Source organism: Oxyura jamaicensis, chromosome 3 (assembly GCF_011077185.1).
Source record: "Oxyura jamaicensis isolate SHBP4307 breed ruddy duck chromosome 3, BPBGC_Ojam_1.0, whole genome shotgun sequence".
NCBI classification, from domain to species: Eukaryota; Metazoa; Chordata; class Aves; order Anseriformes; family Anatidae; genus Oxyura; species Oxyura jamaicensis.
Window position 1 is genome coordinate 79653631 of NC_048895.1, and position 24002 is coordinate 79677632.

General features: G+C 38.9%; 1 long non-coding RNA gene across 1 annotated transcript; it reads right to left on the bottom strand.

Annotated features, from left to right (window-relative positions):
* Positions 1 to 2572: 2572 nt before the first annotated feature.
* Positions 2573 to 18144, bottom strand: LOC118163407. The gene is made up of 3 exons (XR_004749031.1): positions 18034 to 18144; positions 3434 to 3512; positions 2573 to 2755 (listed from the first exon to the last, which is right to left on the bottom strand). It is a non-coding gene; the product is annotated as an uncharacterized LOC118163407 (long non-coding RNA).
* Positions 18145 to 24002: the final 5858 nt, after the last annotated feature.

The following is a 24002-nucleotide window of genomic DNA, read 5'->3' on the forward strand; positions in this document are numbered from 1 at the left end:
AGCTTTGTAGGACTTGGAGGCCAAAGAGAAAGTCAGGTGTCATATGTTAAATATGACTTGTTTGATTTGCACATTTTTTTCCCCAAGTCAAATTTCATCCCCCAGAAATCAAGCTCACATCTCCACTTCTGAAGCCTGCCCCCCACCACATGACTGTACATATCAGTACTGTACAGTTGGTAGAGGACTGCTGATGCCCACCCTCCAGCTGAATGTGATGCCTTGTTCAGGGAAGAGAAGACAAATCTTTTGAAAGGAGTGAAATTTGGATGCAACACTGAGGGCTCCACACAGTCTGTAGAGAACTGCTGAATAGCAAACTATTGTTCTGTGTCACAGTGTTTGAATGAACCCACTAAATGCATCCTCCATTGCATAAACTAGTCTACCATTTCCTTACAAATTTGCAAAGATAATGCTTTAAAAGGTCTGGAGAAGGAAAACTTCAAGTCATGTTTTGGGAAGGACCTCATTTTTGCTGCTGTTTGTAGTACAGATGACAGAGCAAGCAAATCCCAGCTCTTCTGTTCTGAAGCTAGGGCTGCTCTCATGCAGGAGCTGAAAAGGAAAGATACTTTCTCACTTTCTTTCCTCAGCACCATGTCACTGACCTCCCATTCACACATGCACAACCATCACCCTGTTCTTGAATAAGTGTTGCTGGTCTGGCTGACCTTCACTGGAGATTTCTCTTGAACGAAGAGAATCTGTCTGACTAAATACCCCTCAGGCATGTGAAAAGCTTGTAGGGATAACTGATGCAGTCAACACATGGAAGAATTTACTGTCTTACCCTAAGGTAAGAAGCAGATCTTCCTTAAGCGCTTAAATAACTACAAATGTTTTCAACTCAGGATTGGTATAAGATAATAACAAAAATAACCAGTCCTTCTTCAAAAATAGCAGGAGGAAAGGGAAGGGGTAGCTCTCTGAGCTGTCACCACAATCCTGCTTTCATCTCACATACTAAAAAGGAATTGAAAATGTGAAGCAGTTGCAAATGTCTTGAAGAGCAAGTTAAATGATTACCACAGGCTGGGATCTTTTAATATCTGTTGAGCTGAGTGTCACAGACTACACACATTTATGCATTTAACACAGCTTTAAATAGTATACATAAATGCATGTCACTGATCAGTGACATGAGAATAAGGCAAGTACTCTTACTTATAAATATATCCTCCTTCTGTGTTGTTGTTCCACCATGAAAAAAAAAAAAAAAAAAAAAAAAAAAAGCCACATTCAACATCCTAGGCCCTAGGACTCAAGCACCTTCCTTTAGCATCAGCCCCTGAGCATCAGCCTCTCTGAGAGGAAGAGCAGCTTCTGGAACAAACTCATTTGTCTCTGGCCTCAGAGGGTGCATTTTGAATGAGCAGCTTTCTTATTTTCTTACACCATCAAAACCTGTGAAAAGGAAATGAATCATGTTTTGATTTCTGCAAGAAGCTGGGGATAATGCGGATTATTTCCTGCCATATTATAAGGAGAAATGCTTACTTTCATAAATAATGCAGTTATCCAGAACTGTAGACGAATAAAAGACTTCCATCTACTAACTATCAAATGCAGAAACTGATATAATTTAACCAACTGAAAACCAAAAAAAAAATAAATCTTCTCTTATGAAGCTACCTTCATAAAATAATAACTTGTTATGAGAAGTTGCTTTAACACAGCAGTGGCATTAACAACAGAATTGTGTGTGCCTAGAATGAGATTTAACCTGAAATAATATTCAGCAAATGAAAAGAACCATTAAAATAAATTTCAAGCTATTACTAGAACAATCCTTCAAAATTATTTTTATATTGCCATATTCTTTCAAAAATTTGGTGCAAATTTTGAGGGAAAGAGGCCAGACAATCAAGAAACAGGTTAACATCATAAGAAAATATTTTTGTTACTGACTGAAGAACCATAACAGGTCATGGTGAATCTTCTCATGGTGATTGTGACAGTAACATAATTCTGTCAGAAAATGGCATTAGCTGATGACAGCAGAATTATTATATCATTTCAGATGTCCCTATCCTACCTTGACTGCAGCATGTCAGGATGCTCCTTCTAGAGGTACACTTTACACAGATGCTACATTTGTATAGTGTTTAACACAGTGGGCTCCTCTTCAACCCTTAGGGATCAAAAACACTACAATTCTGATGATGATCATCATGCATGTGTTGCTTTTCACTCTGCAAAAGGTTGCTAGATTGTCACTAAAAAGCAAAGAGAAGTAACAGATGGAAAGAAGAAACAGAAATTTCCACATTCATTTGTTTCAAAACCCCTTGTACAGAAAATTCTCTGTATGCTCCCCAGCCATACTTCTGCTAACAAACTCATAGACACAGGTGATGTATTATAAGCATTGGTGGCATTTTAGTTAAATTTTAGCTGAAAATAATCATGCCTAACCAGGATTTATCTGAAAACAATCTTACCTATTTTTCTTTGCTTAGAATACTGCAATGTTTGTTTTGAACTTTTAAAATCAAAACTGCTATAAGAAAATATTATATTAGGCAATTATATATAGATATATTGATTTACAAATGTTGAGATTAAAGCAATAATCAATTTGCCCCATTTGGAAATACTGTTCTTGATCAAAGTTAGAATAAATAATAATATTTACTAATTAAAAAAAATCACACACTGGTTCCTTCAAAAGCCTTTGTACAAAACAACTTCAAACTCTTATGCTCATATCCCAAAAATCTTGAAGTTCACTTTTCATTGTTCCATCATGTCCCTAAAAAAAAAAAAAAAAAAAAAAAAAAAAAAAGTTAATTAACGAAACATGAGGCTAGCCAGTGTCCAGACGTTGATTCTGAAGTTCTGGTACAGTGCTCTTTTAGAAACTCTTCGTTATTAAGGCATCATTGATTAAAAGTAACTGTCCTGCAGTATCTCAAATCTACTGACGTCTGTTATAAATTTCCCCTTTTCTGCACTGGAACAAAAGATGCAGCCCTACACTTAAAGGAACTGAATTCCCTAGCCAGGCAGCATAATTTGCCAATTGACTTGATCCGTAAAAAATAATCTGCACACATGGACCATATTACAGGCATTTCAAAGGTGAATGAAAAAGAGTAGTCTAGTGAATAAGGAACGTAGGATACAGACATATCTTGCAAATCTTTTCCTAAACAAGTATCAAATCTTAAAATTAACCCATAGTTGTACCAAATGGTTTCAGCCAGCTACAAAATGACCCTACAATGACTTAAGCAAGGCCAACTCTCTTGAAATTCAGTCTCACAGAAGGATCTCTGCTGTAGCAAAAATTATAGCTCATGAAGTGAAATGAAACATTAGCATGTAGGCATAGACAAAACAGCCTGGGATGAAAGCCTACTTTAAGTTCATGGCAGCTTCACACAGAAAACATACAGAAAACTGAAGAATCTCACTTCTAGTTACTCACCAGTAAGAAGAAAGATCAGAGAAACTCATTTCCAAATGGCATTTCTGAATAACAAAGAATATTCCAATGAGAAAAACACCTGAGGGAAAGAGAAAAAAAAAAAAAAAAAAAAAAAAAGAACAATTAGGGCAATTTCAGTGAGAAAATAACAGCTCAGAGCTAAGATTAAGAAATATAAAAATATGTACTATTGCTTTATGAACAGCACTGAAATAGTTCAGGAAATGAAGGTATTGCTAAGCAGAATGCATCTGTTGGTTAAAAATTCTGGATCATCTGACGATACACAAGAGCCACAAATTTGCTGAACCCAGGTCAATCCTTTATTATGAGAGAGACTGTTTTTCAGAACTGTAAAGCAAATGAATTGGTTTGGTACCTGGTAAGGATATGTCAATCCTTGTTTCCCACATGTCTTGCCCTACACAGTGTAAGTGTTACCTTTTCACATACAGTGCAGAGAGCTTGTGAATGGCAGTGAGCATCAAGCTGACATTTCTGTCAGTGGCTGGGTTTCCAAATGTGGACATGCAACCATATGCATATACACTAATCAAGGCTCCCTCTTTCCACAGGAGGCTGCTTAGAGAAATAAATGATAGTAGGTTTCATGCTATGTTGCTTAGGGAATAGAGAACAGATGGAGACAATTGAATTCCCAGAGCCTATGGCTGCTAGGGGATTTCCCTATGCCACTTAAGTCTTTGAAATAAGACAAGAAAGTTTTCTAAACCACAGAAAGAAAACTTTTACTCCCTAGTAACTTTTTCATTTATTTAGAAGACTCTTCCAGCAGAGAAAATACTTCTCTGCAGCAGAGATAATAACTGCCCCGGATCTGTGGAGAGATCCCGTGGTGTACTCCGTGGTTGTCCTGCCAGTTTCCTTTTTAGCTAAACCACAAAATGATGAGATACCAGCCACGAGAAAACATATTATTCTGAAGTTTGGAACATACGTGTGGAGAATATTAACTCGTCCTTTTATTAACTAATTGTACCTTTTAATGCCAGTAAGAAAATGGTTAGGTTATGCATTTCTTCTGAATGGGACAGACTAGTGGAACACAGGATGTGTAAATCATCCAGTTTGGAGGGGCTTCAACAGCTGTATGACTGCACAGATCTGCAGCACAGTAGAAGTTAATTGCATTGTGGTTAGTCACGTGAACGGAAACACATAGACAGTGCTTCTTTAGAGAAAACACGTGTATTTTGACCATGGTAAATACAGCTATTACTGATGACAGTTGACCTCTGGACTGAAACATCTCACTTGATGAATCCCTGAAAGCCAACAGGACATGGGGACATGGCGAGGTAGCTGAGTGGTCACCAGCATGCAGACCTCAGAGAAGCGTGGCTGTCCTGAGGCTGATGGGGTGATGTCTAGGGACACAGCAGTCCACACTGACTAGCTTCCTGCCAGGCAGGACTGCTGCATATTTCACTGCCAAAAACTGTAAATCCAAGGGTGTAACGAAGAGGGGAATAAACACAAGTCAACGGGTACCAAAGCGTTATGTTTAGAGACATGGGTCTCACTTTCCTGCTCTGCTCTGCCTTATAAGAATGCACTAAGAGAACAAAGGAAGATAATGTTTAAATGATTATTTAAGCCATGGCAGAAGAAAAAGCAACCAAAGTAGTGCTGGGGGCCTTTTGGCTAACAAAGCAGTTAGCTGCTCTTTTGTTGACTCAGCTTAAAAGAGTGAGAAATGTTTGTATTTATTTTAGGAAAACATCAAAGCAGCATCCTTCCAATTCTGATCTTAGCCTTTGGGTACAACAGTGATTACTGCAATAACAGATATCTTTTGATCCAGCTGAGCCAATAACGTTGAAATTACTCCCTGAAATACTCCCACTTTCTCTGGTCTTTCTTATTCTACTCTGTCCAATCAAAGGGCAGAAGACAGTTGCAGCCCTAAAACTAAAGTTTGCAGTTTAAAATTATTGGCATATTTTTACTTTTACATTTATTTTTATTTATTTTCATTTCTTTTTTTTTTCTTTCTTTTTTTTTTTTTTTAATTTAAGGTTTCTGGTCCCAGTGCAGATCTGAAAGGGGATGGGATTTAATTGTATTATAAACAACTCTACAGAAGGAGGAATGTGGAGAATATTCCAACATTTTAAAAAAAAAAAAAAAAAAAAAAAAAAAAAAAAAGATATCTTCTCTATCTTTTCACCAGCACCTTCTCATTTTGCTTGCTCTGGCTCCTCAGAATCTCTCTGGTCCTGCTGAATATGAGTGGATGCAGGCTTTGTCAAACCAAAGGTTTGAAATAGAGTCACAGCCCCTTCCTGAGAAGGCTCATCCAAGTGCTCTCTTCCATATCAGCCAGCAAAATCTCACTTTACACTTTGCGATTGTCTCATCTCCAGCCAGGAGCCCCAAGCAGAAAACAGTTCCCTAACACAAGTGATGGTTTTCATCAAAAATCAGTGCAAATCCCAGCTTGTGGCACAAAATCCTCTATTTTTTGCAGATGAGGATAAAGATAGCACATATCCCAGGGGCACAAGATCATGCACACATGCCTATCACCCACTGCTCTGTCTGTAGACCTCCATTCCAGGACCAAGCAGCTGTAGTCAGGGACTCTCTGGCTCTCTCGGGGTGAAATTAGACAAACACAGACAGGCAAACTTTTTGTGAAAGAAGACACACAGCATTTAGCCTCATGGCTTTCTCCATTCACAGATAGTATTTATAGGATTGTCCCTCCTCCAGCACAGCCTGCCACACAGGTGTCCCCAGCGGCTGCCCAGCAGGATGGGAGAGGAGGACTGCAGGGATTAAGGAGATGGCAAGAGGTGGGAGCTGTTCATCTCCTTCTTTTACACTCTGGCCCACCGCACAGGAAAATTAAGCTGCATCAGAAAGCAGCACATGAAAATGGAGGAGTATAAATTACCTCTTCCTTGCACAAATGAGGAGGGAGAGGCAAGACAAACTATGCCATTCTCAGGTCCAATTCCTTCCTTGTGTATGTACTTCCTGGAGCAATGCAGTTATGTGCCTGCCTAATAGCTCAGCCTAGCTCCAGGTAAGCTGTCATTAGTTTTCTTAGAAAATGTTCTAACAGTAAGATACAAAAAGTAGGTAAAATTATTCAGTCATTAGTACTGGAAAATATATTAGTACCAAAGGGAGAGAAGTAGAGAGAGAGAGGTGTGTGTGTATATATATATGTATATATATACACATACACATATAAATATATGTACGAGGGTATGCACACTCACACGTACACAGAGATTCATAAAAATTCATAGATCTGGTGTCATTTTCTGTAGGGGCTTGAATAGAAAGAAAAAAGAAGGGGGGAGCGTACGAATTTAATAAGCGCAGACATAATTGCCATGAGTAAATGTTAATGCATAGGGATGAACTTTTTTTACTTTATACATATTAATAGGCTCTCTCTTTCAGAAAGAATGACATCAGACATTGATAAATTTGACAGAAGTGAAAGGAAAAAATGGTCGCACTATTAGGAACACTCCTGCGGTGGTGTTGAACGGTGTCTTTGATACATCAGCCTTCAGTCTCCAAGCACATTCGTATTAACTCACGTGTACACCCAGAATTCAAATGAGATGCTTCTTTAGATGCTGACTTTTAGCAGCAGTCCCACCAGACATGTTGGAATCAAACTCACAGTTTCAGAGTGTGGTATAGTATAATTTTCTCAGTACAGTTTGTGCCTACTGACTCTCTCAGAAGATTAGAGAAAGAGGCAGTGTATAGTAGATCGTTAAAGAGCCACACAAGGCTGAAGGGTGAAAAAAATCTTCAATGAAAAACCTTGCTCAGTGCAGACATTCTCCTACACTAAAAGATCAGTGCAGAGCTGTATATTTAATATTGTTGAAAACAGGATGGCAAATTGCCTGAAATGGATTCACTTAAAGGCAAACAAGGGCTAACCATTGATGTCTGAATACCTCAGTGATGTCTGAATGCTGGTGCATTGCCACAACATGGATGCTCTTTATAACTCTTCAAGAAACCCCTGTAAAATCAGGACTACACACCTGCAATGTATGTGTATGTTTGGAAACATCATACCACTACTGAAGCTGTCCATTGTGAATATTCCAGTACAGCCAGCATACCCAGAAGTATCACATGGACGATTCACAGCAAGCCTGGAAATAAATAAAAAGCTAAAGTCATGCATCTTTTCCTCATTAGCCCACTACTTTTAAGAAGTAGATATGGGGAGGCTGGGTTTTTAAGATGCAAGTTAATACTACTGACACACATTTCTGAGCAGCTTCAACCCCTCCCCCCCCACCCCCAAAAAAAAAAAAAAAAATCTTCAAAAAAGAAGAAAAAAAAAAAACATGAGAGAAAAAAAGATCTGGAAAGTGGAAAAGGAGGCAGTAATGGAAAATTGCATACAGAGAAGAAACAGAGATGAGTAAATATATGTGAGAGAAAATGGATGCATATGGGAAGTAAAGAAAATATAGAATGGTAAAACGGAAGATAATAAAAAAATTGTAAATAAGTCCAGGCCATAGAGGAATGTACCCTGGATACTTCAGTCCATTAAAAAATATAAAAAAAAAAAATAATAATAAAAAAAATCTTTTTAGATCTTGTTTTTTACAGAAATTTGAATTATTCAGTGAGATTTCTATAAAAATATTTTCCTTCTACAGACAAAATGAAAAGCAAAATTCTTGAACAAATCAAATTAAATCATATTTTCAATAACCTTCTTCCCTTTTTTTTTTAAATCTATCAGCTTGCAAGCTCTGTAGACATACAGACATAGAAATAGGATATAAATGTTCACCTTTCCATTCATCACAGGAGAAAAAAAAAATAACTGGTCTCTTTTTTATTTTTATTTTCCTAGCAAAAGTATCTCCTGGTAAGCAAATGCAGGAAGGATATCATTTATATTTTTATGCATATTTTTTTCAGATGTCTATCATAAGACAGCTGGCAAATTAATTTTCATGTGTAGCCAAGATGATGATTGCTAGTAAGAAATATTAGGTCTTATGTACAAAAATAAGCATTTCAGCCCACTAAAGGCAAACAGTTTTCATCAAATCTATCTTATATATAAATCTCTCAATGCCTACTATTGCAGCATGCCTTATAGTTAAAGACAATCAATGTGATAATATTCCTGTTAGCTGTGGGAACATTGTACCTACCAACAGACTACTTAGAATAACAAAAACAAACTGGCTAAAGGGTTGAGCAGACTTCTTCCTTCTCCTAGTTAAAAGAAGTCTCACAACCTTATACTAACATAAGTGAAACAAAACAAGTGTTCCATTTCATAACAGACGCCACAGAAGAACAGAGTAACATTTAATGAGTTCCTGTTTCTACACAACAATTTTCTTACTGTAACAGACCAGAGGTGTTATATTTAACTGGTAATGATCACTTTTACTCTGAGCTGGACAACTAATGCATACATGTGTTTTACTCATCCATGGATACTCATTCTTCTTTTCCTGTAGATATCCATTCACTCTATGTTTTCAATGGCTAAAAGCCAAGAAACTCACTTTATGCTCAATAATTTGTTGCTAATCGGTTCTAATCTCTTTGGGAAAGTACCTATAGTTCCAGCACAAAGACAGTTGGGCCAATTCAGATTTGCTGGTAATGACCACCCATTGCTGCATGCAGCTCAGAGGCCTACTACTGAAAATGAGCTCCTGCATGGGACCCACCCGGGGGTTCCCTCATTGGCTTTGTTAACAACTGATACAACATGGGTGCTTTTTGAGATTTGGGCATTTAAAATAAGAGTAAGAAATTAATTATGGTGGTACTTGTACATTTTTTCACTACTCATATCTGCCAGAACAGCAGTCATTACAGGCTTACCACTTCAAATCTTGTAGTATGCCTCTTTTGGGCCTCCTGTGGCCTACTGAACTGAAAACAAATTGTGAAAGCTTTATAAGGGAGACACACATCATGCCAGGTTTGCTTCACATTTATGGCCGTTGAATTTCCATTGTGTGGATATCTCTCACTGCAAAGTTTTATACAGGCAATGATTAGGAGCAAAATTCAGACACTACAGTCTTCAAACATGACAACCTTTGGAAAATCGATGGCATTGAGTGCACCCTTAGCAAGTTGGCAGATGACAGGAAACTAAGTGGTGTGGCTGATACAACAGAAGGAAGAGATGCCATTCAAAGGGACCAGGACAGGCTGGAGAAGTGGGCCCACATGAACCTAATAAGATTCAACACATCCAAGTCCAAGGTGCTGCACCTGGGTCAGGGAAATCCCAGACATGAGGTCAGACTGGGAGAAGAACTAACTGAGAGCAGCCCTGCGGAGAAGGACTTTGGGCTTCTGGTGGATGAAAGGCTTGACATGAGCCAGCAGTGTGTGCTTGAAGCCCAGAAGACCAGCTGTTCCTGGGCTACATCAACAGAGGAGTGGCCAGCAAGTAGAGGGAGGTGATTGTGCCCCTCCGTTCTACCCTTGTGAGGCCCAACTTGGAGTACTGCATCCAGTTTGGATCCACCAGCACAACAAGGATGTAGAGCTGTTAGAACAAGTCCACGGGAGGGCTACAAAGATGATCAGAGGACTGGAGCACCTCACCTATGAATACAGGTTGAGAGAGCTGGGGATGTTCAGTCTGGAGAAGAGAAGGCTCCAGGGAGACCTCATGGAGGCCTTTCAATGAGGGGGGTCCTATAAAAAGATGAAAAAGAAGTCTTTACTCAGGTAGATAATGATAGGACAAGGGGGAATGATCTTAAACTAAAAGAGGATAGATTTAGACTAAACATTTAGAGGAAATTATTCACTCTAAGAGTAGTGAGGCACTGGAAGAGGTTGACAAGAGAAATTTTTGATGCCCCATCCCTGAAGGTGTTCAAAGCCAGGCTTGATGGGGCCTTGACCAGCCTGATCTAGCCAGTGACATCCCTGCCTATTGCTGGGAGGATTGGAACTAGATGATCTTTAAGGTCCCTTCCAACCTAAGACATTCTGTGATTCTATAATTCTACGATTCTATAAAAATGCAGCTTCTTTTTAAAGAACAACTGTGTACCGGGTTGAATGAAGGCAAAGATCCCAAGCTTGGTGAAATTAAACAATGTATGGTTTCCAGAACCTGGAAAGTTGCTCTAAGAATTAATATTGATTTTACTTCATGCAGAATAAGGTTTATGTTATCACTGCAAAATTCCTCCTCTGCTATTTTCCTGTAGGCTTCCAGCCATATGTTTCTGTGTAATGCAGTGAATTAAATTCCTCTGCAAGGCTGCACTCAGCTCTCTCCTGAGCAGCCGCATTTCAGCGAGTGGATCCAAAGCACGCGCGGGCTGCAGGCGCTCCTTTGTCCCGTTCCTCATCCGAGGCCTTGATTTTGAGCCTGCTGGAGGTTGCTGAGGCATGTCTCCAGCTCAGCGTGACAGATGCATAGGGTGGTTATTCAAATAAGCTCTTGTTCCATTCTCGTCTGGAACGGCTGTGTGTCAGTATTTTCCTCCCTTTTATTTTTTAGCCATTAAAAATAAGACAGCATGAGTCTTGAGAAACCTGTCTGTAAAATAAGGGTCTGCATTAAAGGCAGGCAGGAAAAAAATATCCTCCTGACAAGCAGTCATTATTTGGAGGTGTATCTCTCTCTCAGGGAACCAGTTATATGCCAGAAAACAAGGAACAATCCCGTACAAACAGCAGCATTGGGAGAAACTTAAGGTTGAAATTTAAGCACTAAAAAGACAGAGTGCACCTCAGGAAAAAGCTAGATTAGCTTACCTTATCTCTGCCTGCAAGCATACATGCAATATTACAGCCTTTAATTAAACAGACCTGTTTTGTCTCTGACAGAATGTATCAGATGGTCTTCTAGATTTTGTGTGTTTAGCATATATTATCAATTTGTCTCTTCGCTGTATGTCCATCAATTAATTAGCATAAAAGCCCCCTAGCCCTCTGTTCATTTGGTCTTCTTTATAGTTCATCCTCTTATCTCAAAGGTACTTATTTTAATAATTTCATCAGTACAGATGTATGATGCATTCAGCAAGACATTTTTCCCTTTAGAGACAGATGTACTTCTTAAAAATAATTCATTATTTATTACCTCACAAGCTGTTTTTCAGACAAATAAACTCACACTTCCATTACCCATATCTTTTAATGATGTTTCTGTTTCAGACTGCTTTATCATCAGAGTCTAATCCAAATTTCACTGAACTTTCCCATTAATTTCAGAGATCTGAAGGCTCTGTTCTTCATTTTCCAAGCAGCTGCTCTCAAAACACATCTCAGGAAAATGTGTATACTATTTATCCAATAAGACATTTTAAAATAAAAAGGAAACTATTTCTTTAACATCAAAATGCCTCTCTAATGAGCAAAACATCCTGCAGAGGTTTTCACTAGTTAGCTGAGAGCATGTCCCAGAACACAGCAAGTGAAAGAAACCTGCAAGCCAAATAATAAATGAGGGCAGGGCATTTTCTGAAATTATCTTAGAGCACAGCACGAATGAGTGTCATATGCAGACTTTAAAAATCATCATACTGGGCAAATTTGAAATCTCTATCGAAATGATAATGTTAAGACTGAAAAGAGGGTATTAGAAGAAAGTGTTAGAAAAATAATCTGGACTCTCTGGGCTGCACACCACCTATTCCGCTCTCCTAAATGTGAATCTTTGAGGACTTTTAGCTGTCTGGAAAGAAGAGACAGCCCTGAAAAGCAGAGGCTGTGTGGAGTGACCCTTCTGGAAGTCAGAGCATTTCTCTGTGAGGGTACCCAGGACTTCACGTAGCAAATGACTTAAGTCCTTGAGGATCATCCGAACATCCTATCCTGTTTTATTAAGACCTTGATCTTGTAAATTTTTTCAACAACAAATCTTTCCAATCACATCTAGCTTTGTTTAATTGATCACTGAGCATGAGCAAAGGTTAGTCTTATGTAAGTGGGATGTGACTGTGGTAAAAATGAAGATCAGATAATGCCAAAGTGGAGCATACAAACTTAGGTGTGAAGCATGAACCCCAAAATCTGTGTGCTACACACTCATCCTTAATTGTCACAACATGAACTATGAAATTTCATTAACAACAACAAAAAATAAATAAATCTAAAGATTAAAAAGGATACCTGAGAGTGTTGCTGAACATGCTAAAAAAGAACCTGCATGTCACCTATTGATTTTCTCTTGTCAATTTCCTCCAAACTTCTCATTTCTATTGTTTTGATGTTGAGTAAGGACATTGTTTTCAGTGATATTTAGGAAAGAGTAAAAAGGAGATTAAAAAATTAAGTACCTTAAACATTCATTTGAGTTAGTATGCTGTATTAAATTAGGAATACTAAGTACCAGGCTCTCATTTTACCAAAATTTGTACTAGGAGAGAAAAAGAGTTATCCTGAGGGCACAAGAGGAGGAGAGATGTCCATGCTTATTAAAGTATTTAAAATAGTAAAATATTAATTTTCTATAAATATCTTTTTTTTTTCCTACAGAAGGGACTGATAATTGACCCTGTGGAAATTATAAATCAAAAAAACTTATTACACAACAGATTTTATTTCCTCGTCACTACTAACTTGTTCCCTATAGCTTCTTCTCTAATGATTTATCCAGCAGTGTATTTTAAAGAACCAACTTGTCGTTCTTTCCTACCCATTCACAAAAGAATTAAGAGATTTAAGCAAGACAAAATAAAATTGAGATACAGTATTTCATTCTTATCAATATAAGAAACTCATCCTAATAAGGATTACTTCTACTCTGACTCCACAGTTCTCCCTGTTTCCAAGAAACTATTCTCAAGTTGTATATATTTCCATATTTGATCCGCATTAATATTGAAATCCTCCTGAAGTTTCTGGAAAGATTTACATGTTTTATCACCAGATAAATCCTTTATCATCTTTTACTGAAAGTTCATTCTTCTTTAAAAAGCAATAAATATTTAATTTGAACAAACAAAGCACAAGCAATGAAACAAAAGAGGTACCCCATAAAAAGAGAAATACAGACTGAATTTACAACTGCATTTGCTATCAGCATAAAAAATTTCAGAACCAATACCAAATAGAAAAAAATATCAAATACCAAATCTCACATATAGAAGTCAAAAAAAGATAGCAGGTTACTATCATTACATTACTCTTGCACACCTATGTTGGATGGATGAGTAGCAGAAGAGACAGGATATTGCTTTGGCTGCTTAAGACAGAATAGAAGAGGCAGGTGGACAGCAAGATTCACTGGTAGCACTGACAATAAGAAGTGGTAAGTGAATTTTGGAATGTTTTGGACTTGTTTTTCCCAGGAGCTGCAAGATGTTGAAAGGTTTTGTTTATTTATATTAAATCCTTTGGAGTTGTAAATCTCACAATATATTGCTCAACAGATCAGAGATTCTTCAAGAACATCTTCTCTCATAGTGCTTCAGCACTTCTTGTCACATCTGCTTCTCAAGAAGTGTGCGTGGGTGGGTGCTCCATGGAGGGAGGTGTTAATAAGAGAATAAGGGAGAAAAAGAGAAATAAGAAGATTTTCTCCCAGATATTGTGCAAACATACTACAAGAAAAGCGTGGAAAATAAATTTCAAGTGATTTAAATGGAGATAATTTTAAAAGTGGTTGGTTTGTGTCAGAGGCAAATCTCACTGTTTAAATGTAGCCTAGATCTAAACGAGTATATCACCCAGCAGATGTACTGTAAATGCTGCTGGTCTCATTCCTGATTCCTCCTAACAGTTTACTCAAACCATAAAAAAATAAATTTCATCTTTATGTTATTTGGCTATCTCTCTTTTCCTCTCTGCTCTATCTTGTGATCCCCATCTCTGTGCCATCCATCAGTGAGACAGGTCAGGGAAATACAGAACCACTGGTACTTACAACATTTGAAACTCCCAGATAAATCATTAGAGAACATGCTACAGGGAACAACTTTCCAATGACAAGGAAATAAAATCAATTTTATAATGGGTCTTCTCAAATTCTAATTTCCATAGGGTCAATCCTCAGTCATTCCCTTAGAAAACTTTACCCCAGAGGGAGGGAAAGAGAAAAATAGGCTGAGGTCTCCCTTGGAGAGCTTTTGACTTCTTCCTCTGAGGTAAGGAAATTTGCTCCCTGTGCTCCACAGAGCATTGGTAGGGGGATTAGTCTCCAACTCCATTAAATTTTCCCAGAGCCACAGGGGACTGCGCAATCTCTAGCTCTTCTCTAAATGATAGTTTGCTCAAAAGGCCTCCTGCTACACTTGAAATATAGGACAGGTGTTGCAACATTAGCTACAGACCCATGCAGAGAACATAGAGACAGAACTGACGGTTCTCTAGTGCCACAGAGCCCACAGATTTTCTTACCTCATAACAAACGCAGAAAAAGGTTTTTTCTCAGACCAAGATAATATGTCAAAAATTATATTTCTAATTATTAGCATTACAATTTTAGATGAGTGCTGAAACCATCCTGTTTGTCAAGATTAAAAACTTACACTCCAAAAAAAAATCCATGCAGTACACAGTAAAACACCAAAGTAATATGTATCTTTTTCTCATATAACACCCCAGCAAGCAACTGAGTCTTTAGGGATGCTAGCTACAGAACAAATAATCTTTATCCTGTCACAAGTCTTGCCTGTTCCGGGAGTTTGCTTCTTGTGATATCCTCCTACTGCTATTTCTATTTCAGAGTAAGCCCTTTTACCTTCTTCCACTCAACTGAAGTGTGTGTGTGTGTCGGTGCAGCTAAAAGTAAGGGGTAGTAGCTGCTGTTATCATATTTATAGAAACACCGAGCAGATGACTCACCATGCCGACAACCTGAAAACTATTTTGCCACAGGCTGTTTTTCAGATCTGATACTTGCATTTCCTCCTCCTATGCCACTTCCCTAAAGCCAAACTGGACATGCCTGTGTGTCATTTCATTTGTGTGGTTATCACAAATTCCATAGTAGCTATCAGATTTTTTTGCATGCACAAACGTTTGCATGTACTGTTTAGTGTTGTAGTCCCTAGGATGAATTTGCTCCTTTTTGCTCCAAGGAAGGAAATGTTCCATACCAGTACCATTCTTCTAGCTAGTGATTTCACACAGATAAAATGGGGGGGCCTGTGGGCCATTATTACAGTGTCTTCTTTAAGCCTCTGTGGCAAAATAAAAGGGCATCAAACCATATATGAATAATTACCATGGTCATTCATGGTCATTCTGTTCTGCTCTTGTAAATGAAGCATCAATAAAAATGACTATCAGGTCAGATAGCTCTAAGGGTCAAATCCTCAGCAGATATGGATTGGTATCACCCTACCAAAAACGAAAAGAAAAAAATTAAATCACCACTTATGCCCACTGTGAGGTCTGGCTTTAGGCAGCATTTATCTTATCATGCGCACCTGAATTTATGAGGAATTTGCACTTAAAAAAAATGAAATTAATCTCAGAGTGAGGTACAAGGATTGGTTTTGCATTAAGAGTTAGATACAACAAAATGATACTAAACAAAATTTCAGGCCTAGGAATTCCCAAGTATTTTGTCTTAAAGAACATTTAAAAATTCGTATCTCTGGAGTAGGTGTCTTGAGATATCAATGCTACCACAATATCAGTGCTGTTACCAAAAAAAAAAAAAAAAAACAAAAAACAAACAAACAAAAACACACACACAAACAAACAAAAAAAAAATATTTACAGTTAGAAAGATAAACTGTCCAAAAAAAATGGTAATTCACAATCTAAAATTTGATAGTTTGCAGTCTCATGTTAAATTAAATAAGTAGCAGTACAATCTGTGAGAAAATAGAGCATTCATTTTATCCCTATTATATAGTCATCTATTGGTCTTTGTTATGATTAAAAAATCACATTTCAGATGCTCAAATCTCTCCAGTTTTTGACTCTTCCAAGAGTGGCTCAGACATCCCTCTACGGTACAAAACCACAGCACAGCTTCTTGCAATTTCCTGAGATACTGCACCTGCACTATATTCATGCTAATTGCTCCAAACTCACACATACAGATGACAAAGGAAGCTAAATGGTAATTTGCCTTTTCATGCAAAGGAAATGTAATTGTTTTATAATATACTGTAAGTTCTAAACCTAAAAGTTAACTATTCTTTTAATTATTTAGGGAGAGGTTGCAGTTCCATTTTTCTGCCCTGTAAGAGATATAGTCTGTCACCAAGCCATGCCAGGAGAAGTGTGAGGGGAGCTCTCAGACTTGGGAATTCTCCTTCCTCTCTTCACAGCTCTCCCTTTCCCCTTATTACAAAGGCAATATTGCTTATAATGCCTCCACTCCCCCACATACCACAGAGATATTTTCAGAAATAGATTATTTGAACCAAATATATTGCAGAGCAAATGCAGGAAGAGGAGGGGAAATAATGATTCCCATGTTTCCTCCACAGGCAATTGAATTCTACACAACTATTACAAACCTTGTAAATCAGATCTCTTTCTAGTTAAGAAATTTTATTTCAGATCCTCTCAGCAGAATGGCAGGAAAAAGAATGATTCTGCAATAAAATCAAAGCTATTTTGAGTTTCTGGTGAGAGAAATACCTGTCTCTGCAGCAATGGGTCCAGTAAGATGCACCAGTTCTACCTACTGAAAATCTCCCTTAGCTCAAAATATCGAAGCCTGTGTGTTTTATAAAATAGAAGAAATAAAACTAACTATCTAAATAAATAGAAAAAGTCTTTGTTCTGGAGGTGTGTGCATGCTTGATCCAGTAGCTGTAATTTGTTGTCTACAGCACACAGATTCACTGAAGTTGTCTAAAGGAGCTACGTATTAAAAAAATCATCAAATATTATGAATCATGCCTAAAATTTTCAAAAGACATTAAGTAATTCAAGGGTGCAATTTCCTTTTGCACTTCCTAGAGAGCAACTAGGCTTTACAGAAAGTGTCCAGGGAGGCCCAGACCCTCTCAGAGCCATTAAGCACCTAAATAAAATCACTCATTTGCATGATGCAGCAGATTCATTTTTGAAGAGTAACAGTGGCAGGCCAGGAGAAGTGAGAGCCTTGGAGTTATCCCTGATGGCATGGGATATGGGGTCAAACTGCTTCTTCTGCCTGACCCACAGCTGGAGCCTGAGCTCAAACCAGTCCCACGTCAGCATCCCAGCTCCCTACTCCTTGTGCAGTGGGAAAAACCTCTCACCCACCAACATGAGAGCTGCTCCCCGTTGTAGAAATAATTTGATATGCAGACAACTGAGGCCAGAGAGACTGGATTTAATCATAGCTATTAGGAAATCTATCTAAGACTAGAGCTCACATCCATGTCTGATGGGTATCGTTGCTCCAGAGCAAGGATCTGAACCTGTACCTACTACCGTTCTCGCAGCTACCAAGAACTTTAAGCATGTTTTGACCATGCCAGTAACTTCAGACCCATAGCAAAGAGGGTTTCATTTTGAATCTTTCAAGGCTTCAGAAATAGGTTACGGCAGTCCTTGAGGTGGATCTTGACATTTAGGTGAGTTTGGACAACAAAATCTTGAGCATATGCAGAACTTAACATGCTAAACTAATAGTCAGAAGGTAAGTGACAGCTGAGGAGTAATTATGCCAATGGTACCTGAATGCTGGGACAAGGTGATAGCTGCATTGTGCAGTGGATTATGGTGAAAAAAGCTCCAAGCTGACTTTCAGAGTACAGCCACAGAGTTCAGCACAGCACCATGCAGAGACACTCACATGGGTCTCAAAGGCAGTCTAGCCTTTTTGGTATGGAAGAACATGCATTATTAAATTCAATCCCTGTTTCTCAGCAGAGCTAATTAGTTCAGGTGCAGCTCGACACTGCTATAATTATACTCCATCTGCTTCCAGAGCTAGCTAGTTTGGGTGCTGAGAGCTTGGAAATTTCTCTACAGTACCCTCTCTTGGGGAGGGGCATGATACTATTATGTCCTTAGGCATGAAAAGAGATGGATTGACACTTTGGTCCCTTTGATGATGTGCGCCTTCACAGCCTCAATACTGCTGAGTTAAATCATCTCGAGGGACAGCTTTTTAAAGATGTTTAAATAGCTAAAGCCACAGATATAGCCCCAGTGTGGCTTTTTGACAAATGCCTCATAAGCACTAAATGTTTGTTGGGAGGTAAATGGCTCCATGAGGCAACACCATAGTTAACACCCTGTGTCAGACACCCAACCAAGGTGGTCTGTGGCAGACAGCAGCCAACAGAGCCCCAGCTCCTGCTGAAACTGATGTGCTCGGGTTGGCTTTGCTGGCCTGCAGTTCAATGTGTGAATGCTGTGACTCATGTGGCTATGCACAAAATAAAATCAAGCCTGTATGTTTCTCAAGAAACAGATAGCAAAGGCTCAGATGAATGCTAATTTAGCATGCTGAGTTTGTTCCCTTTCAAATGAAGCCTTGATCCAAAGACTATCACAGTGACTGGAGTATCTTTCCTTGGTGTCAATTCATATTGGATCAGGCCCTGAATTTGTGGCATGGAGCAATTAGTATGAAATTGATTAGGCAACAACTTCCTTTATTCAGTAGTACAAGTTATTTCAAGATGAACTGATTAGCCACATTTGTTTTGTACAGGCAGCTAAACCATCAATACCAGCAAGGCTGGCATTAATCAGCACAGACTGATTTCCTTGCTCTCACAGGTATTTTGCTTCATATCACTTTACAAAGGCTGTCAGGGACCTTCTGTGGCTCAAGAATCACCTCCAGCACAATACAGCAGTTTCACAACACATTTTTCCAGACACCAGGGTCATCCATATGCAGTTGCCCTACAAGCTTTCCAGCAGCAGCACTCTGAAACAAGAGCATCTGCAGTGACCACATAAAGCCCATGTGCTCTTATTCTGTCCACTGCATGTAACCACGCTTCAGTAGCACATACATGTATCTGTTGGGGCATATGTGCACATAGAGGCAACATGTGTGAGAGCCCAAATATTCACCCTCTGTTTCCCCACCAGGCTGCAGCAATCTGACCAGCCACAGCAGGTTTCTATGTACAGCATGTGGCAAAAGGTCCGGAGCTTCGATAGCCAGCCACAGCTTACTTCAGCACTCTATGAATATGAGGACCTCCAGGTCTTAGAGGCAGTGTGCTCTACTCTCACTTGTGTTGTGCAAGTGTGAGTCACACCTTCATCCAGCAGCACGGCTTCTATTTGAGCATCCATGTTACAGCCATTAATATTTTGACTCACCACACCACTTCTGGTGCTAGCTCTCTCACCACTGCTATGCCTCTGCTTGCTTTCTGCTTTTCAGGGACACTGGCCAAAATCTCTGAGACAGATTTTGACTGAAACCCAGTCAGCTGTTACTTATTTAACCAAAACCTGGACATCAGTTTGTACAATGACTCTGGAAAGTGACAAAAGGAGCTGCCTCAAGTCACCCACTCTTTGAAGAGCTCTGCAGTTCTGCTCATGCTGTCACGCTGCCAAGGTACTCTCTCAGACAGTCCCTAATGCCTCCTTGAACACGAAATAATTAGTTAATGTATAATGGCTGCTGCCTAGTACTTGTGCAAGTTTGGTATGCCCAAGTCTTGTCCCAGTTGTATCTCTCACACTGCACTGCAGATCTGCCTGGACTATGTGAATTAAATGATTCACATGGGTTTTGGTACAGCATGACAGAGAGTACCCAAAATGTCCTTTAAGTCCAGTTTGAGCCCAGATTTGTGACCCAGCTCACCAGCCATCCCCAATGTTACTCTTCAACCCTGGCTGCACTGCCTTGCAGCCCCCAGGAGGCATCTCCCAGGGAGCCCAGTCTTTGCTATGTATGCAGCATGAGCAGCAGCAGCCTGCTGTGAGGAAAATCAGACTGAGAGGCAGTAATTAATGATTCAGAGGTGGTAAGGAGCAGGTATAAGTGAGGATTTTTTGCCTGTTTCAGTGTAAGGCTAGCAGTTTAACTCAAAGCATCTCCTGCAGTGGTTTAGGCTGTTAGTGCTTGACTTTGTACTGAAAAGAAGAGGGAGGACTCACAGGCAGTCACAGCAGAGAGGCATTTTGAGAAGCTGTCTCCACTCAGTTGCCTGATCTAGGCTGAGAAGTATGCGCGAGTGACTCAAGCCTGTGCAGCGTACATTCGAGCAGGTAAGTTAAAACCACTGGCAATAAAAATAACCCCCTGGCTTTGCAGTGCGATGGCAAAGGAGATGTCACACAAGTGCTGTGGCTGAGCTGAGAGGCAGCAGCTAGCAGCTGAAAGACAAGGTGTGACTGTTGGATTAATCTGGACACAATAACAGAGTCAGGGAGCATTCAGGGCTTGAAGCCCAAGGCTCAGGTGTGGACTAAAAAAGCCTCCTAGGCATGTATGACCATAGACCATTCAGGAAGTCTTGCGGAGTCTCACAGACTGGTCACATAAGTGACAGAAGGGCCAAAGACAAATGCAGCTGGTGCATAAAGAAAATTTTCAGAACTCTTTTTTTTTTTTCTTTTACTCTTGGTCCTTTTTTTCTTCTTTATCATTTTGTAACCTCTTGTCTGTGCAAAGAGACAGATTGCATTTCTGGTGTTTGCTATAGCTCTAAATTTCAAATTTTCACTTAATTTTTCTTTTCCAGTTCTCATTAATAGATTACAGATGACATTTTCAATATTAATTGTCATCTGTTTTACTTCCTAGTTTATTTTTTCTGGGAAATAAATACTTTCCTGACCTGTTCCAGTCTTGTTTTAATGCTTAGCCAAATATCTTAAGGCAATGAGGAAAAACAAACAGCTGAACATCTGCTGAAAAGGTTGCAAGGGTAAATAAGCTCTAATAGCTTCTAATGAGCTTCTAGAAATATATTGCATAAGGAGCAATGAATAGATCCCAGTCCTTAAGTCTTACTTATAAGACTAACCTGGTTGGCCACTTAATTCAGTTACAACTAGAAATAAATTCAGATGGAGGATATATTATCAGCTACTTTTAAAATGCTTCGTATGGTGGTATAACTCTCTCTCTTCAAGGAACCATTAATTGAGCTGAACACACAGATTTCTTTTATGCATTACTGGTGCAATTCACATTGAGCATATGACTGGAAAAATTCCCACACCGTAGCTGAAATTCCACATTTTTTTGGTACACTGCATGGCTGTCATGTAGCTCCAAAAGGGTGAAATGAGCAGGCATGCATAGGAGCTCCTTTGCAACCTGCAACCAAAGGCTCCTGGGGACACAGCTCAGCCCTGCCCCTGGAACTGTCTATTACAAGGACAGTCTCTGAGGTGAGTCAAGGAGAGCATCTGGTAAATGTACAGGTGCAAGAAGTGTCACTACTGTTCTTCAGGTCATTGGCCAAAGCAGTAGCATTGAAATTGCTGCAGAAAAATCCTTTCTATTTGCCTTGGACTTCAATTTCTCCTTTTTGGGTTGCCTTCAGTTCAGTCACATATATCTATCTACCTGCCATGCTCAGGCCTGCTATAAGTAAATAACAACACCAGCAAAGTCAACAGAGTTTCATTCTCTCACAATAGAAGTAAATTTAGCTATAAATCAATAAGGAAAAGCGAAATGTTCCCTACGTGCCTGTTCTTGTAGCTGTCCTTCATCTGAAGAGTTCAGCCCCACTTAGAGAATCAATGTATTGATAGAAAGTAAACTGTTTTCAATAAAACTGAAGATGTGAGCAGATTCAGTATTGTATGATTATTAATTTCCAAAGTTAGCCACAAGCTTTTAACAGTCTCCATTAAATCTCCAAAGGAAATTGAAGAACTTGGATAATTATCAAAAATGCTGTTTAAAAAAAAAAAAATCCCCTCTATCCCTCTATATGTGCAGAAGCATCTTGGCATATTCGTAGGGCAAGGAAGGATATGCCATTGACTGAAAATGATGATGCTTCACTGCTTCTTACTTCTCAGAGAGCCCTAAGCTCATTCTGCCACCTTGTGTGATCAACATACATTACAGTAGAATCTCATTTTCAGGTGCTTATTTCATATTCCACTCCAATATGTCTCTACTCTTATGTAGTACCATTCAAAGAATGGAGTCAGTTAAACTACAAGGAGGCAACAATTCATCTCTGATATTCTAGTATGGACTGTCAGGATAAACCAAATTTAGTATTTCATTCTTACGCTCTGAAAAAGCCAGATCATTTTAATAATTACAACAGTGAATAAATCTTATCAATTATGTGAAAGAATGCACATATTTATTAGCTTATTTTTATACTGTGATTCTCTTGAACATATAACTGACTTGAAATGACTTGCTAAATAAACCTGGGAACAGTTTTTGCCCGTATCATCCACTTAAAGAAATTTGTTGGGGGAAAAAAATCTAAACTCGAGCTGTGTAACTAGCCATTCTTTGCCTATTTCTGCTTTATATAAATAGTTTCTTCATGCTCACCCTGACTGGAAAACTGTGACTGCTACAAGAGTATTTGGGTTTTAATGTAAAATGCCTGCAGAAAACAAATGCAAAGGAAATTTTTCAGAAAATTTCTCCACTGTTTTTTTCAATATTACTCACCTCTGCTATGTTCAGTCATGACAATATGAAAAAAAAAAAAAAAAAAAAAAAAAAAAGTGAAAATGAAGCAAAAGCTTTTAACAAAAACCCCAGTTAAATCCTGCTGGATAAAAATGTCTGATGTTTTGATTAGCTGAATGAACTTGACCATGTTGTTTTGGAAACAGGGTGAGCACTCCTGAAGTTCATCTGCTAAAATCTTCTGAAGCTTTAGGTCAGACTATCATCAGAGGCTCAGCAAGGGATTCACATACCCAGAAATCAGAGCTGGTACAATGCAAAAATCAATAACGCTACATGAAGTTGTTACCTCCGGATGTCATGTCCATTCGGAGTACCAGCAAATGCCCCCTTACCCTGTAGGTACTCAAAACACATAAATGAGACACCAGCTGTGTACAGAAAGGCTCCCAATATAGAGGCACATCTCCCTCTGTTCACAGAGAGGAGCTCAGCACATCCAGCTTTTAAACGCCTGTAAGCTTGTGTGCACTGATCCGCTGGTAAGTGAAGGTGACAGAATGCAGGATGAAGAGAAAACAATTATCACAAGCTCCTTCTAAATCCTGCAAACACAGACACTGACATCTATTACTGCCTTATGTTTTACAGATACAGAACTACATTTCTTATCTAAGAAGTGAACTATGGCTCAGACTTAATTAACCAGAACTGCAGTGCCCATAAGATCTATGCTAAAAACATACTATAAGCAGTCAAAGCAAAACCAATTCCTGTAGTCTAGTTTTAATGTCTTTCACACAGGAAAATAATTATAACTAAAAGCCGAGGTTTTCTCTTATCCTTACGGAACACAATTCATCTTGCAATATCTCATCACCAACTTAAATTGTGGTTGTGGTCAGAAAACTGTTTATGTTATCACTGCACCATTTGACTCAACATAACACTGCAAGTAATCAAATCACAGGGTTGATCCCCAGTCCTTCTATAAGGAGAAACGATTGAGGCAGAAAGATTCACATTGATTTTAATAAGGACAAGGAAGGATATACCTACTAGATATAAATTCAAAAAATTAAAATTAAAATTAAAAAATCC